Below are 18,330 nucleotides of genomic sequence, written 5' to 3' on the forward strand. Positions count from 1 at the left end.
TTAGTTTAAGTGAAGGAGCAAACATTGTGTAGGTCTGAGATTGTGCTAAGCATTCTTCATACAGTACTTATCTTCCTCACATAAGCTGAAGAAAATTCAAATGCGAAAACTGAAAATTATGATGCTAACTTCTTATTGCTTCATTTGTAAGATACTACTTGAAGCCATATCTCAATTTGTCTCTTATACCATGTTTTTTCTACACTTTAGTAATTCTATTTATTCTATTTATCTATTATACTTTGTCGCTGTCTCCCACGTCAGTGAGGCAGTGCAAGGAAACAGACGAAAGAAAGGCCCAACCCACCCACATACACATGTATATACATACACGTCCACACACGCACATATACATACCTATACAACTCAATGTATACATATATATTCACACATAGATATATACATATATACATATGTACATAATTCATACTGTCTGCATTTTATTCATTCCCATCTCCACCCCGTCACACATGAAATGACAGCCCCCTCCACCCTCATGTGCGCGAGGTAGTGCTAGGAAAAGACAACAAAGGCAACATTCGTTCACACTCAGTCTCTAGCTGTCATGTATAATGCACTGAAACCACAGCTCCCTTTCCACATCCAGGCCCCACAAAACTTTCCATGGTTTACCCCATTACCCTGGTTCAATCCACTGACAGCACGTCAACCACGGTATACCACATCGTTCCAATTCACTCTATTCCTTGCACGCCTTTCACCCTCCTGCATGTTCAGGCCCCGATCACTCAAAATCTTTTTCACTCCATCCTCCCACCTCCAATTTGGTCTCCCACGTCTCCTAGTTCCCTCCACCTCTGACACATATATCCTCTTCGTCAATCTTTCCTCACTCATTCTCTCCATGTGACCAAACCATTTCAATACACCCTCTTCTGCTTTCTCAATCACACTCTTTTTATTACACATCTCTCTTACCCTTTCATTACTTAATCAAACCACCTCACACCAAATATTGTACTCAAACATCTCATTTCCAGCACATCCACCCTCCTCCGCACAACTCTATCTATAGCCCATGCCTCGCAACCCTATAACATTGTTGGAACCACTATTCTTTCAAACATACCCATATTTGCTTTCCAAGATAATGTTCTCGACTTCCACACATTTTTCAACGCTCTCAGAACTTTTGCCCCCTCCCCCACCCTATGATTCATTTCCGCTTCCATAGTTCCATCTGCTGCCAAATCCACTCCCAGATATCTAAAACACTTCACTACCTCCAGTTTTTCTCCATTCAAACTTACCTCCCACTTGACTTGTCCCTCAACCCTACTGTACCTAATAAACTTGCTCTTATTCACATTTACTCTCAGCTTTCTTCTTTCACACACTTTACCAAACTCAGTCACCAGCTACTGCAATTTCTCACACGAATCAGCCACCAGCGCTGTATCATCAGCGAACAACAACTGCCTCACTTCCCAAGCTCTCTCTCATCCACAACACACTGCATACTTGCCCCTCTCCAAAACTCTTGCATTCACCTCCCCAACAACCCCATCCATAAACAAAGTAAACAACCATATAGACATCACCCACCCCTGCCGCAAACCAAAATTCATTGAGAAGCAATCACTTTCCTCTCTTCCTACTCGTACACATGCCTTACATCCTAAATAAAAACTTTTCACTGCTTCTAACAACTTGCCTCCCACATCATATATTCTTACTTCCTTCCATCTCTATCAACTCTATCATATGCCTTCTCCAGATCCATAAATGCTACATACAAATCCATCTGTTTTTCTAAGTATTTCTCACATACATTATTCAAAGCAAACACCTGATCCACACATCCTCTACCACTTCTGAAACCACAATGCTCTTCCCTAATCTGATGCTCTGTACATGCCTTCATCCTCTCAATCAATACCCTCTCATATAATTTCCCAGGAATACTCAACAAACTTATGCCTCTGTAATTTGAGCACTCACCTTTATCCCCTTTCCCTTTGTACAATGGCACTATACAAGAAGCATTCCACCAATCCTCAAGCACCTCACCATGAGTCATACATACATTAAATAACCTTACCAACCAGTTAACAATACAGTCACTCCCTTTTTTACAAGGTTCCACTGCAAAACCATCCAAACCCGCTGTCTTGCCTGCTTTCATCTTACACAAAGCTTTTACTACCTCTTCTCTGTTTACCAAATCATTCTCCCTAACCCTCTCACTTTGCTCACCATCTCGACCAAAACACCCTATATCTGCCATTCTATCATCAAACACACTCAACAATCCTTCAAAATACTCACTCCATCTCCTTCTCACATCAACACTACTTGTCATCACCTCCCCATTAGCCCCCTTCACTGATGTTCCCATTTGTTCCCTTGTCTTATGCACTTTATTTACCTCCTTCCAGAACATCCTTTTATTCTCCCTAAAATTTAATGATACTCTCTCACCCCAACTCTCATTTGCCATCTTTTTTGCCTCTTGCACTTTTCTCTTGACCTTCTGCCTCTTTCTTTAATACACCTCCCAGTCATTTGCATTATTTCCCTGCAAAAATCGTCCAAATGCCTCTCTTCTCTTTCACTAATAATCTTACTTCTTCATCCCACCACTCACTACCCTTTCTAATCTGCCCACCTCCCACACTTCTCATGCCACAAGCATCTTTTGCACAAGCCATCAGCGCTAACCCTAAATACATCCCGTTCCTCCCCCACTCCCCTTACCTCCTTTGTTCTCACCTTTTTCCATTCTGTACTCAGTCTCTCCTCGTACTTTCTCACACAAGTCTCCTTCCCAAGCTTACTTACTCTCACCACTCTCTTCACCCCAACGTTTTCTCTTCTTTTCTGAAAACCTCTACATATCTTCACTTTCGCCTCCCCAAGTAATGATCAGACATCCTCCAGTTACACCTCTCAGCATATTAGCATCAAAAAAGTCTCTCTTTCATGCGCCTATCAATTAACATGTAATCCAATAATGCTCTCTGGCCATCTCTCCTACTTACATATGTATACTTATGTATATCTCTCTCTTTAAACCAGGTATTCCCAATCACCAGTCCTTTTTCAGCACATAAATCTACAAGCTCTTCACCATTTCCATTTACAACACTGAACACCCCATGTACACCAAATATTCCCTCAACTGCCACATTACTCACCTTTGCATTCAAATCACCCATCACTATAACCCGGTTTCATGCATCAAAACTACTAACACACTCACTCAGCTGCTCCCAAAACACTTGCCTCATATGATCTTTCTTCTCATGCCCAGGTGCATATGCACCAATAATCACCCATCTCTCACCATCTACTTCCAGTTTTACTCATATCAATCTAGAGTTTACTTTCTTACACTCTATCACATACTCCCACAACTGTTTCAGGAGTAGTGCCACTCCTTCCCTTGCTCTTGTCCTCTCACTCACCCCTGACTTTACTCCCAAGACATTCCCAAACCACTCTTCCCCTTTACACTTGAGCTTCATTTCACTTAGAGCCGAAACATTCAGGTTCCTTTCCTCAAACATACTACCTATCTCTCCTTTCGTCTCATCTTGGTTACATCCACACACATTTAGACACCCCAATCTGAGCCTTCGAGGAGGATGAGCACTCCCCACGTGACTCCTTCTTCTGTTTCCCCTTTTAGAAAGTTAAAATACAAGGAGGGGAGCGTTTCTAGCCACCCGCTCCCATCCCCTTTAGTTGCCTTCTACGACACATGAGGAATGCGTGGGAAGTATTCTTTCTCTATTCAAGTTTTTAAGAAATGATAATAATAAATAAACCCTGGAAATCAGTAATTTTGACAAACGCCTGTTCTAGAATCTTTTACAAAATGAAGATGATATATTTGCGTTCATATATTCTTATCTTTTGCTAGGGTAAGGAATCCTACCGACTGAAACAAAGGCTGGAGAAAAAATTCTGGGAAAATGGCACTGATGTTCATAGGAGAGATCTACGAACCTGAAAGCAGGTATTCTCACTATCATTTCAGACAAGTTCAGAGAACAAAGTCCTTTATCTTCACAGGGAATAAGCCCAAATGTTAGGAAACTGATGCAGGAAAGATGGGTAAATAAATTGACTCTGTGTCCGCTGAAGTAGCAATGTGACTAGTCATCTCTACAAGAGGAAAAGTATGACAGTTCTATCATCTAGCAATGACATGGAAATAGACAATAAATCTATTTAAGTTTTTAAGAAATGATGGTACTGCTCATCTAAATCACTTCTACTATGTGTAAGCAATCCATTAACATATTTCTTCTAAATCAACCATGGTGTCTCTAAAGTTCAATTTCACTGCATATTTACATTATATTGTTTTCAAACTTATCAAAAAAATTAATGGTGTTTCCAATCTCGTTTTGCCGTTAATAACCCAACCCGTAGGAAAAGACTTTCAGTGAACATTTTTTACCAGTATGAAGCAGGATAACAAATGCTAACCAGCAAACACTTTACTTACCAGCTGGATTGTGTATGCTTAACAAAATTTTCAAACAAGCAGGTAGGCTGCAAAGGACAAATCTGATGTACATTTCAATGAGATCTTTCTCAATTTAGGAAAGTCTCAGTGGTTATGGAAAATCTGATCAAGTTTTCACTGGTTTTGTTGACTTCTAAAATCATTTCATTTAGGTTTACAGCAATCAATCTATCAATCGCCCATTTTCCCCTAACCCTCATAGCCTCCACCACTATCATCTTATTCGTTAAACAATGTAGCATTAAATGAAAATGCTGCAAATTACAATTCTCCTGTTCCAAATCACAATTCCTGCAATACATCGTACAATGACATATTAAATTCCCTTAAAGTCCAATTAATACGGTTGGAGATATGATTACCGTTACGTTTAACTCACTGGTGCTGAATAATCGGAAAATAAAACATACTAGAAAATAAAAAAAAAAGCTCGACCTAATCTTCGGCCTTAAACTTAATCTGTATTCTACGATAATTAAAGGAAATTACCGGAAACACCTATCCTGATCATTGTGATCAAACGTAATTCGCATTACATACAGCCTTTAGTTGCAATGGTAAACCACAATGCAAAATGCTGCACATACAGTGCCATGCTGTTCAATCATACATGTATACACCTGTTCAACTTGTGCGTCACTACAAACAAGTTTGTCAGGTTCATCAAGTCTATTTAATAATCAAAATCTACTTCTGGTGGCACCTGTAGTTTTCCTTAGAGATATATACGTCCTAACTTCACTTGCCATTAACTGGCTTAACTTCATCCCTGGTGAATGACAGTCACAGTTAGGAACTCTTGTCATAATTATCTTGTCTTGGGATCGGCAACATAGATAATTGGTTTATTACCTTAAGTTAATATTCTATACGTGGCAGATAAGACTGCTGACAGGATCACCGTCGTTACTCTCACCGGGAAACATAACATTACAACCCGAAGTCTGAACATACCTATAAAACAAGGAATCTTCCCAAATTTCAATTTTTCAACCATGCAATAGAATGACAGCAAATATTTCAAAGTCACTGAATTTATTTTACATTGAATTCGTGAAGTACTGAAAATAAATTGTGAAACTACCCCGTGCGTATTGCATCAATGAATGTTAACTGACAATTTTAACAGGTATGTACTTGGTTTACGCCACACCAAAAGCCCTGTATGTTTAACGTCATTTTCAGCTAAAAAAAAAAAAAAAACATTCACTTAGCATCTGTTGGTGATTCCTTTAAATCCACTTGGGTAAAACGGTATGGTACTCTGTGGAGGACACCTCGCACACAGTTTTCTTGACCTTCATTGTTGATGGTTAACTGACAGTCAGACAGTCATTTTTCAACTTAATAGAACAGTTCTAGAGGCGAGATTTCCATCCATACAGGACAGGGCACCGACATATTTTCCCCAGCTCAATCAACTGTCTTCAGTTAATAACACTTATTGAGCTACTTAATATCCAAATCTAGTGGTAACTGTTCATCAAGAGATACCAACTTCAGTTAAGCCTTCTAGCGTTGCTTCATTTCCCATTTGACAAATGAATGAATAAATCAATTAATCAAAACTTGAAATTAAATGGCCACATCAATAATATTCGAATGTTGCAAATTTAAAGTGAAAAGGAAAGTCCATTCGAATAATAGTTACCACAGATTACGGTCAACATAATTTACAATTTAGCAAAGCTGTGCTACGCCCACATGTGAAGGAGTGAAGGGCACGGCATTTGAGCCCTGGTGCCGGGTTTGCGAGCACCGAGCTACCCACTTTCGCGCAGAATTTAACATCAAATGGTCAAAACGAAACTGGATCAACCAATGAAATTCTTTAATAAAATGACATGAAAAAAGAAACCCACACCCCCATTCACCACAGTTTCTTCCTGAATTCTCTGCTGCTATTACTTGTTGGACCAGCGGTGGGTAGAGTGGCCATATAAAGAAAGAAGTGTGTAAAGGGCAGAGAGTTTTCGGACTTCTTTTTTATAAGAAAATTGTCCAGGGCTCCAGACACCTTCACTACGCCATCACTGGGCCAACAGCAGTTGTGTCTTTAATAACGATCTCCAGTTGCCGCGACTTTCAGTAGACAATAATTATCACGTCACAGATACAACACAGCGGATAAGCAAAGACTGACTTAACATTCTGGAGTGGGAAACACAGAGAAGTTGTTAAGAAGGCTTTGAGATATCGGGTCGTGCTAATTCAACTGGTTAAGAGGCGTGCAAAGGATAGAATAAACTAGATCGGTGGTATATGCTGTGTTGTCTAGTGGGCATATTAAGTAGTTTAAACCAAGGAGCAGTCTAGTCCTCGGTCGTTCGTTGCAAGGCCTTGTTTCCGGTAGTTTATAAATAACGATCAGGTAGTGTATGGGGGTAAATGAGGCCTCTGCTCAATTGTTTCTCATCTACCTCATTAAATCAGAAGCATCTCTCTCTCTCTCTCTCTCTCTCTCTCTCTCTCTCTCTCTCTCTCTCTCTCTCTCTCTCTATTATATATATATATATATATATATATATATATATATATATATATATATATATATATATATATATATATATATGAAGAATGGAGAAAAACTGGAGGAAGTAAAGTGTTTTAGATATCTGGGAGTGGATCTGGCAGCGGATGGAACCATGGAAGCGGAAGTGAATCATAGGGTGGGGGAGGGGGCGAAAATCCTGGGAGCCTTGAAGAATGTGTGGAAGTCGAGAACATTATCTCGGAAAGCAAAAATGGCTATGTTTGAAGGAATAGTGGTTCCAACAATATTGTATGGTTGCGAGGCGTGGGCTATGGATAGAGTTGTGCGCAGGAGGGTGGATGTGCTGGAAATGAGATGTTTGAGGACAATATGTGGTGTGAGGTGGTGTGATCGAATAAGTAATGTAAGGGTAAGAGAGATGTGTGGAACTAAAAAGAGCGTGGTTGAGAGAGCAGAAGAGGGTGTTTTGAAATGGTTTGGGCACATGGAGAGAATGAGTGAGGAAAGAGTGTCCAAGAGGATATATGTGTCGGAGGTGGAGGAACGAGGAGAAGTGGGAGACCAAATTGGAGGTGGAAAGATGGAGTGAAAAAGATTTTGAGTGATCGGGGCCTGAACATGCAGGAGGGTGAAAGGCGGGCAAGGAACAGAGTGAATTGGATCGACGTGCTGTCAATGGATTGAATCAGGGCATGTGAAGCGTCTAGGGTAAACCATGGAAAGTTGTGTGGGGCCTGGATGTGGAAAGGAAGCTGTGGTTTCGGGCATTAGTGCATGACAGCTAGAGACTGAGTGTGAACGAATGGGGCCTTTGTTGTCTTTTCCTAGCGCTACCTCGCACACATATGGGGGGAAGGGGATGTTATTCCATGTGTGGCGAGGTGGCGATGGAAATGAATAAAGGCAGACAGTGTGAATTGCGTGCACGTGTATATATGTAGGTGTCTGTGTGTGTGTATATATATGTGTACATTGAGATGTATGGGTATGTATATTTGCGTGTCTGGACGTGTATGTATATACATGTGTATGGGGGTGGGTTGGGCCATTTCTTTCGTCTGTTTCCTTCGCTACCTTGCAAACGCGGGAGAGCGGAAATATATATATATATATATATATATATATATATATATATATATATATATATATATATATATATATATATATATTATTTTTTTTTTTCTTTTTCAAACTATTCGCCATTTCTCGCGTTAGCAAGGTAGCGTTAAGAACAGAGGACTGGGCCTCTGAGGGAATATCCTCACCTGGTCCCCCTTCTCTGTTCCTTCTTTTGGAAAATTAAAAAAAAAAAACAAGAGGGGAAGATTTCCAGCCCCCCGCTCCCTTCCCTTTTAGTCGCCTTCTACGACACGCAGGGAATACGTGGGAAGTATTCTTTCTCCCCTATCCCCAGGGATGATATATATATATATATATATATATATATATATATATATATATATATTCTTATTTATTTATCATACTTAATCGCTGTCTCTCGCGATAGCAAGGTAGCGCAAGGAAACAAACGAAAGAATGCCCCAACCCACACATATACTTAACTGCTGTTTCCCGCGTCAGCGAGGTAGCGCCAGGAAACAGACGAAGAATGGCCCATCCACTCACACACACACACATATATATATATATATATATATATATATATATATATATATATATATATATATATATTATCCCTGGGGATAGGGGAGAAAGAATACTTCCCACGTATTCCCTGCGTGTCGTAGAAGGCGACTAAAAGGGGAGGGAGCGGGGGGCTGGAAATCCCCCCCTCTTGTTTTTTTTGTTTTTTTTTCTAATTTTCCAAAAGAAGGAACAGAGAAGCGGGTGAGGATATTCCCTCAGAGGCCCAGTCCTCTGTTCTTAACGCTACCTTGCTAACGCGGGAAATGGCGAATAGTTTGAAAGAAAGAATATATATATATATATATATATATATATATATATATATATATATATATATATATATATATATATATATATATATATTGGAAAGGATAACAATTTTGCGGGTGATCAAGATATTCCTATGAGTCCACGGGGAAAATGAAACAAGATAAGTTCCCAAGTGCACTTTCGTGTAATAATCACATCATCAGGGGAGACACAAGAGAGAAATATAAGTCAGTTGATGTATATCGAAAAGACGAAGCTTCGTCTCTTCGATGTATATCAACTGTTTTATATTTCTCTCTTGCGTCTCCCCTGATGTGATTATTACACGGAAGTGTACTTACGGACTTATCGTGTTTCATTTTCCCCGTGGACTCATAGGAATATATATATATATATATATATATATATATATATATATATATATATATATATATATATATATAGCGCGTTGTGCCACTGAATTAGTGGAGTGAATGCCAACAGCCAACGTGAGAGTGAGGCCGAAAGATATTACAAACAAGCTGAACAGCCATGGTGACATCACACACTCCTGCCGCAGACCAATCTTCACCTGGAACGATTTACTCTCCTAACTTCCTACTCGTACCCAAGCCTTACACCCCTAACAAAAAACTTTTCACTGCTTCTAGTAGCTTTCCTCCTACACCATATACTCATAAGACTTTCCATAGAACATCTCTACCAACCCTTTCATATGCTTTCTCCAGATCCATAAATGCCAAATACATGTTTTTCTATATTTCTGACACACATTCATTAAACCAAACACCTGATCCACACATGCTGTAACACTTCTGAATCTACACTGTTTCTCCCTAGTCTGATGCTCGGTACCATATGCCTACACCCTCTCAATCAATACCCTCCCGCACAATAAACAAGGTATACTCAACAAGCTTTTACGTCTGTAGTATAAACACTCAACTTAATCCCTTGCATTTACACGACACTATACATGCATTCCGCCAGTCCTCAAGCACCTCATCATAAACTGAAAATCATTACCAACCAATTAACAACACAGTCAACCCCTTTCTTAATAAATCCAACTGCAATACCACCCACTCTAGCCGCCTTGCTACATTTCATCTTACGCAAGGCTCTCACCGTCTCTCCTATTTTCACCAAACCACTCTCCATGACTTACTTCGCATACCGACCCGACCGAAACACCCTACATCCGTTACTGTATCATTAAACAATCCTTCAAAATACTCACTTCATCTCGTCCTCACTCCATCACAACCTGTTAACACTTCCCTTTTCCCCCTTCACCGATGTTCCCATTTGTTCTCTTGTCTTTCGCACATTATTTATCTCCTAAGAAAACATATTCTCCCCAAAGTTTAATGATACTCGCTAACCCAAATTCTCACTTGCTTCTTTTTCAACCCCTGCATCTTCATCTTGACCTCCTGCTGCATTCTGATACATCTCCAAATCATTTGTACCTCTTCCCAGTTAAGTTCCGCCCAAAGGCCTCTCATTTCTCGCACAAGCAAGTTTACTTCATCAGTTCACCACTCACTATTATTTTCAATCTGCTCACCTGCCACCTTTCGTATACCACATGCATCTCTTTTACATGCCAGCATTGCTTCCGTAAACATCTTCCTTTCCTCGCCCACTCCCCTTGCTTCTTATACTCTCACCTTTTGCCATTCTACAATCAATCTCTCCTGATATTTCTTCGCACAGGTCATTTATCCAAGCTTACTTACTCTTCTCCCCGACACTGTTTCCTCTTTTTCCAAAACCTCTTCAAATCTTCACCTTCGCCTATGCAAGATAATGATCAGACATCTCAGTTGCCTCTCTTAGCACATTCACATCCAAAACGTTTTTTACACGCTTTTCAACTAATATATAATCCAATAATGCCTGCTGACCATCTCTCCTATTCACATACGTATAATTGTGTATATCCCTCTTTTTAAACCAAGTAATCCCAAGCACCATTTCCATCAATAACACTTGAAAGTCCCATGTCCACGATTATACCCTCAACTGCCACATTACTTACGTTCGCATTTAAATCAACCATCACCAATACCCAGTCCCTTAAATCAAAACGACTAACACTCTCAGCTCCTCCCAAATCGCTTGCCTCTCACGATCTTTCTTCTCATGGCCAGGTGCATAAACACTAATCATCAACCATCAAGTCAACCACTTGAGTTCTACCCACATCAGTCTTGAATCTACTTCTTTACACTCTTATCACACACTCTTGAGAACTGCTTCTTCCTTCCTTCGCTCTTGTCCTCTTATCAACCACTGAATTTACTCAGATATTTCCAACCCATTCCTCCTATTTAGCCTTAAGCTTCGTTTCACTCGGGCCCTCACATCCGGGATTCTTTCCTCAAGCATACTAAATATCTTTCTTCTCTTATCTTGGTTACATTAACACACATTTGAGCATCCCAGCCTGAGCCTTCGAGGAGAATGGACACTCCCTGCTTAGCGCTTTATACTGTTTCCTACCTAAGAAATTGAAATACATGGAGGGGGGGGGGGTTAGTCCCCCTATTTCGTTCCCCTTAGTCGCCTAGTATAACATGAAGAGAATAAGGAGGTAGAATTTTGTCCCCTACCCACCCCTGAAGTAAAGTGTTTTAGATATCTGGGAGTGGATCTGGCAGCGGATGGAACCATGGAAGCGGAAGTGGATCATAGGGTGGGGGAGGGGGCGAAAATCCTGGGAGCCTTGAAGAATGTGTGGAAGTCCAGAACATTACCTCGGAAAGCAAAAATGGGTATGTTAGAAGGAATAGTGGTTCCAACAATGTTGTATGGTTGCGAGGCGTGGGCTATGGATAGAGTTGTGCGCAGGAGGGTGGATGTGCTGGAAATGAGATGTTTGAGGACAATGTGTGGTGTGAGGTGGTTTGATCGAGTAAGTAACGTAAGGGTAAGAGAGATGTGGGGAAATAAAAAGAGCGTGGTTGATAGAGCAGAAGAGGGTGTTTTGAAATGGTTTGGGCACATGGAGAGAATGAGTGAGGAAAGATTGACCAAGAGGATATATGTGTCGGAGGTGGAGGGAACGAGGAGAAGTGGGAGACCAAATTGGAGGTGGAAAGATGGAGTGAAAAGGATTTTGTGTGATCGGGGCCTGAACACGCAGAAGGGTGAAAGGAGGGCAAGGAATAGAGTGAAATGGATCGATGTGGTATACCGGGGTTGACGTGCTGTCAGTGGATTGAATCGGGGCATGTGAAGCGTCTGGGGTAAACCATGGAAAGCTGTGTAGGTATGTATATTTGCGTGTGTGGACGTATGTATGTACATGTGTATGGGGGGGGGGGGGGGGGGTTGGGCCATTTCTTTCGTCTGTTTCCTTGCGCTACCTCGCAAACGCGGGAGACAGCGACAAAGTATAAAAATATATATATATATATATATATATATATATATATATATATATATATATATATATATATATATATATATATATATATATATATATGGAGTGAGTATTTTGAAGGTTTGTTGAATGTGTTTGATGATAGAGTGGCAGATATAGGGTGTCTTGGTCGAGGTGGTGTGCAAAGTGAGAGGGTTGGGGAAAATGATTTGGTAAACAGAGAAGAGGTAGTAAAAGCTTTGCAGAAGATGAAAGCCGGCAAGGCAGCAGGTTTGGATGGTATTGCAGTGGAATTTATTAAAAAAGGGGGCGACTGTATTGTTGACTGGTTGGTAAGGTTATTTAATGTATGTATGACTCATGGTGAGGTGCCTGAGGATTGGCGGAATGCTTGCATAGTGCCATTGTACAAAGGCAAAGGGGATAAGAGTGAGTGCTTAAATTACAGAGGTATAAGTTTGTTGAGTATTCCTGGTAAATTATATGGGAGGGTATTGATTGAGAGGGTGAAGGCATGTACAGAGCATCAGATTGGGGAAGAGCAGTGTGGTTTCAGAAGTGGTAGAGGATGTGTGGATCAGGTGTTTGCTTTGAAGAATGTATGTGAGAAATACTTAGAAAAGCAAATGGATTTGTATGCAGCATTTATGGAACTGGAGAAGGCATATGATAGAGTTGACAGAGATGCTCTGTGGAAGGTATTAAGAATATATGGTGTGGGTGGCAAGTTGTTAGAAGCAGTGAAAAGTTTTTATCGAGGATGTATGGCATGTGTACGTGTAGGAAGAGAGGAAAGTGATTGGTTCTCAGTGAATGTAGGTTTGCGGCAGGGGTGTGTGATGTCTCCATGGTTGTTTAATTTGTTTATGGATGGGGTCGTTAGGGAGGTGAATGCAAGAGTTTTGGAAAGAGGGGCAAAAATGAAGTCTGTTGTGGATGAGAGAGAGCTTGGGAAGTGAGTCAGTTGTTGTTCGCTGATGATACAGCGCTGGTGGCTGATTCATGTGAGAAACTGCAGAAGCTGTTGACTGAGTATGGTAAAGTGTGTGAAAGAAGAAAGTTAAGAGTAAATGTGAATAAGAGCAAGGTTATTAGGTACAGTAGCGTTGAGGGTCAAGTCAATTGGGAGGTAAGTTTGAATGGAGAAAAACAGGAGGAAGTAAAGTGTTTTAGATATCTGGGAGTGGATCTGGCAGCGGATGGAACCATGGAAGCGGAAGTGGATCATAGGGTGGGGGAGGGGGCGAAAATCCTGGGAGCCTTGAAGAATGTGTGGAAGTCGAGAACATTATCTCGGAAAGCAAAAATGGGCATGTTTGAAGGAATAGTGGTTCCAACAATATTGTATGGTTGCGAGGCGTGGGCTATGGATAGAGTTGTGCGCAGGAGGGTGGATGTGCTGGAAATGAGATGTTTGAGGACAATGTGTGGTGTGAGGTGGTTTGATCGAGTAAGTAATGTAAGAGTAAGAGAGATGTGTGGAAATAAAAAGAGCGTGGTTGAGAGAGCAGAAGAGGGTGTTTTGAAATGGTTTGGGCACATGGAGAGAATGAGTGAGGAAAGATTGACCAAGAGGATATATGTGTCGGAGGTGGAGGGAACGAGGAGAAGTGGGAGACCAAATTGGAGGTGGAAAGATGGAGTGAAAAAGATTTTGAGTGATCGGGGCCTGAACATGCAGGAGGGTGAAAGGCGGGCAAGGAATAGAGTGAATTGGATCGATGTGGTATACCGGGGTTGACGTGCTGTCAGTGGATTGAATCAGGGCATGTGAAGCGTCTGGGGTAAACCATGGAAAGCTGTGTGGGGCCTGGATGTGGAAAGGGAGCTGTGGTTTCGGGCATTATTGCATGACAGCTAGAGACTGAGTGTGAACGAATGAGGCCTTTGTTGTCTTTTCCTGGCGCTACCCCGCACACATGATGGGGGGGGGGGGGGGGGATGGTATTCCATGTGTGGCGAGGTGGCGATGGGAATGAATAAAGGCAGACAGTGTGAACTGTGTGCATGGGTATATATGTATGTGTCTGTGTGTGTATATACATGTGTACATTGAGATGTATAGGTATGTATATTTGCGTGTGTGGACGTGTGTGTATATACATGTGTATGGGGGTGGGTTGGGCCATTTCTTTCGTCTGTTTCCTTGCACTACCTCGCAAACGCGGGAGACAGCGACAAAGCAAAATAAATAAATAAATAAATATATATATATTTATATATATATATTGGGGTGAAGAGAGTGGTGAGAGTAAGTGAGCTTGGGAGGGAGACGTGTGAGAAAGTACCAGGAGACTGTGAGTGCAGAATGGAAAAAGGTGAGAGCAAAGGACGTAGGGAGAGTGGGGGAGGGTTCGGATGTATTTAGGGAAGCAGTGATGGCTTGTGCAAAAGATGCTTGTGGCATGAGAAGCGTGGGAGGTGGGCAGATTAGAAAGGGTAGTGTGGTGGGATGAAAAAGTAATGATTATTAGTGAAAGAGAAGAGAGAGGCTTTTGGACGAGTTTTTGCAAGGAAATAGTGCAAATGAATGAGAGATGTCTAAAAGAAAGAGGCAGGAGGTCAAGAGAAAGGGGCAAGAGGTGAAAAAGAGGGCAAATGAGAGTTGGGATGAGAGAGTATCACTAACTTTTAGGGAGAATAAAAAGATGTTTTGGAAGGAGGTAAATAAAGTGCGTAAGACAAGAGAACAAATGGGAACATCGGTGAAGGGTGCAAATGGGGAGGTAGTAACAAGTAGTGGTGATGTGAAAGGGGATGAATAAAATGAGTATTTTGAAGGATTGTTGAATGTTTTAGATGATAGAGTGGCAGATATAGGATGTTTTGGTCGAGGGGGTGTGCGAAGTGAGTGGGTCAGGCAGAATGATTTGGTAAAGAGAGACGAGGTAGTGAAAGCTTTGCGGAAGATGAAAGCCGGCAAGGCGGCGGGTTTGGATGGCTTATGGTGAAGTGCATGAGGATTGGCAAAATGCATGCATAGTGCCATTGTACAAAGGCAAAAGGGGTAAAGGTGGGTGTTCAAATTACAGAGGTATAAGTTTGTTGAGTATACTGGGAAAATAGATGGGTCGGTATTGATTGGGGGTGAAGGCATGTACAGAACATCAGATTGGGGAAGAGCAGTGTGGTTTCAGAAGTGGTATAGGATGTGTGGATCAGGTGTTTGCTTTGAAGAATGTGAGAAATACTTAGACCAAATGGATTTGTATGTAGCATTTATGGATCTGGAGAAGGTATATGATAGAGTTGATAGAGATGCTCTGTGGAAGGTATTAAGAGTATACGGTGTGGGAGGCAAGTTACTGGAAGCAGTGAAAAGTTTTTATCGAGGGTCTAAGGCATGTGTACGAATAGGAAGAGAGGAAAGTGATTGGTTCTCAGTGAATGTCGGTCTGAGGCATGGGTGCTTGATTAAACAACCATGTCTCCATGGTTGTTTAATTTGTTTATGGATGGGGTTGTTAGGGAGGTGAATGCAAAAGATTTGGAGAAAGGGGCAAATATGCAGTCTGTTGTGGATGAAAAGGCTTGGGAAGTGAGTCAGTTGTTGTTCGCTGATGACACAGCGCTGGTGGCTGATTCGTGTGAGAAAGTGCAGAAGCTGGTGACTGAGTTTGGTAGTGTGCGAAAGAAGAAAGCTGAGAGTAAATGTGAATAAGAGTAAGGTTATTAGGTACAGTAGGGTGAGGGACAACCTAATAGGGAGGCTAGTTTTAATGGAGAAAAACTGGAAGAAGTGAAGTGTTTTAGATACCTGGGAGTGGATTTGGCAAAGGATGGAACCATGGAAGCGGAAGTGAGTTACAGGGTGGGGGATGGGGCAAAAGTTCTGGGAGCCTTGAAAAATGTGTGGAAGGCGAGAACATTATCTCGGAAAGGAAAAATGGGTATGTTTGAAGGAATAGTGGTTCTAACAGTTATATGGTTGCGAAGCGTGGGCTATAGATAGGGTTGTGCGGAGGAGGGTGGATGTGTTGGAAATGAGATGTTTGAGGACAATATGTGGTGTGAGATGGTTTGATCGAGTAAGCAATGAAAGGGTAAGAGAGATGTGTGGGAATAAAAAGAGTGTGGTTGAGGCAGCAGAAGAGAGTACTGAAATGGTTTGGTCACATAGAATGAGTGAGGAAAGATCAACAAAGAGGATATATGTGTCAGAGGTGGAGGGAACGAGGAAAAGTGGGAGACCAAATTGAAGGTGGAAGGATGGAGTGAAAAAATATTGAGCGATCGGGGCCTGAACATGCAGGAGGGTGAAAGGCGTGCAAGGAATAGAGTGAATTGGAATGATGTGGTATACCGGGGTCGACGTGCTGTCAATGGATTGAACCAGGGCATGTGAAGCGTCTGGGGTAAACCATGGAAAGTTTTGTGGGGCCTGGATGTGAAAAGGGAGCTGTGGTATCGTTGCATTATACATGACACATCCAAACACGCACATATACATACCTATACATTTCAACGTATGCATATATATACATACACAGACATATACATATATACACATGGACATAATTCATACTTGCTGCCTTTATTCATTCTCGTCACCTCCACGCCATACATAAAATGACATCCCCTCCCCGCGCACGAGCGCGAGGTAGCGCTATGAAAAAACAAAGCCACAATGGTTCACAGTCAGTCTCTAGCTGTCACGCTTCACATGCGCTGGTTCAATCCATTGACCGCACGTCAACCACGGTATACCACATCGTTCCAATTCACTCTATTCCTTGCACGCCTTTCACCCTCCTTCATGTTCAGGCCCCGATGGCTCAATATCTTTTTCACTCCATCCTTCCACCTCCAATTTGGTCTCCCACCTTCTCGTTCCCTCCACTTCTGACACATATATCCTCTTTGTCAATTTTTACCCACTCATTCTCTCCATGTGACCAAATCACTTCAACACACCCTCTCTCTCTCAACCACACTTTTTATTACCACACATCTCTCTTACCCTTTCATTACTTACTTGATCAAACCACCTCACACCACATATTGTCCTCAAACATTTTATTTTCAACACATCCACCGTACTCCGAACAAGCCTATCTCTACCCCACGCCTCGCAACCATATAACATTGTTGGAACCACTATTCCTTCAAACATACCCATTTTTGCTTTCCGAGATAATGCTCTCGCCTTCCACACATTTTCAAAGATCTCAGAACCTTCGCCCCCTCCCCCACCCTGTGGAATGATTTAGATATCTGGGAGTGGATTTGGCAGCTGATGGAACCATGGAAGCGGAAGTGAGTCACGAGGGGGGGGGGGGGGGGTGACGAAATGCGGAGGGTGGATGTGTTGGAAATGAGATGTTTGATGACAACATGTGGTGTGAGGTGGTTTGATCGAGTAAGTAATGAAAGGGTAAGAGAGATGTGTGGTAATAAAAAAAAAAAAGTGTTGTTGAGAGAGTAGAAAAGGGTGTTTTGAAATGGTTTGGTCACATGGAGAGAATGAGCGAGGAAAGCCTGACAAAGAGGATAAATGTGTCAGAGGTGGAGGGAATGAGAAGAGGGAGACCAAATTGGAGGCGGAAGAATGGAGTGAAAAAGATTTTGAGCAATCGGGGCCTGAACATGCAGGAGGGTGAAAGGCATGCAAGGAATAGAGTGAATTGGAACGATATGATATACTGAGGTCGACCTGCTGTCAATGGATTGAACCAGGGCAAGTGAAGCGTCTGCAGTAAACCATGGAAAGTTTTGTGGGGCCTGGATGTGGAAAGGAAGCTGTGGTTTTGGTGCATTATACATGACAACTAGAGACTCAGTGTGAACGAATGTGGCCTTTGTTGTCTTTTCCTAGCGCTACCTCGCGCGCGTGCGGGGGATGGGGTTGTCATTTCATGTGTGGCGGGGTGGTGACGGGAATGAATAAAGGAAGTATGAATTATGTACTTGTTTATATACGTATATGTCTGTCTATATATGTATATGTTTGTGTATGAAATGTATAGGTATGTATATGTGCGCGTGAGGACGTGTATGTGGGCGGGTTGGGCCATTCTTTCGTCTGTTTCC

General features: G+C 41.8%; 1 protein-coding gene across 5 annotated transcripts in view; it reads right to left on the minus strand.

Moving 5' to 3' along the window:
- The window catches only part of LOC139751806 (uncharacterized), a 57,024-nt gene that overhangs the window by 37,774 nt on the left and 920 nt on the right, over positions 1-18,330 (minus strand). Inside the window, exon 1 of one of the 5 annotated variants that reach the window (XM_071667388.1) lies at positions 5,709-5,868. The exons of 2 other annotated variants lie outside the window; for them this stretch is intronic. The gene's annotated coding sequence lies outside the window, so the exon portion shown is untranslated. Of the gene's footprint in view, positions 1-5,350; positions 5,446-5,708; positions 5,869-18,330 lie in introns of those variants that run through there. 2 more of the 5 variants (XM_071667387.1, XM_071667385.1) reach the window with 2 other exon arrangements.

This window comes from Panulirus ornatus, chromosome 12, assembly GCF_036320965.1.
Source record: "Panulirus ornatus isolate Po-2019 chromosome 12, ASM3632096v1, whole genome shotgun sequence".
Classification (NCBI taxonomy): Eukaryota; Metazoa; Arthropoda; class Malacostraca; order Decapoda; family Palinuridae; genus Panulirus; species Panulirus ornatus.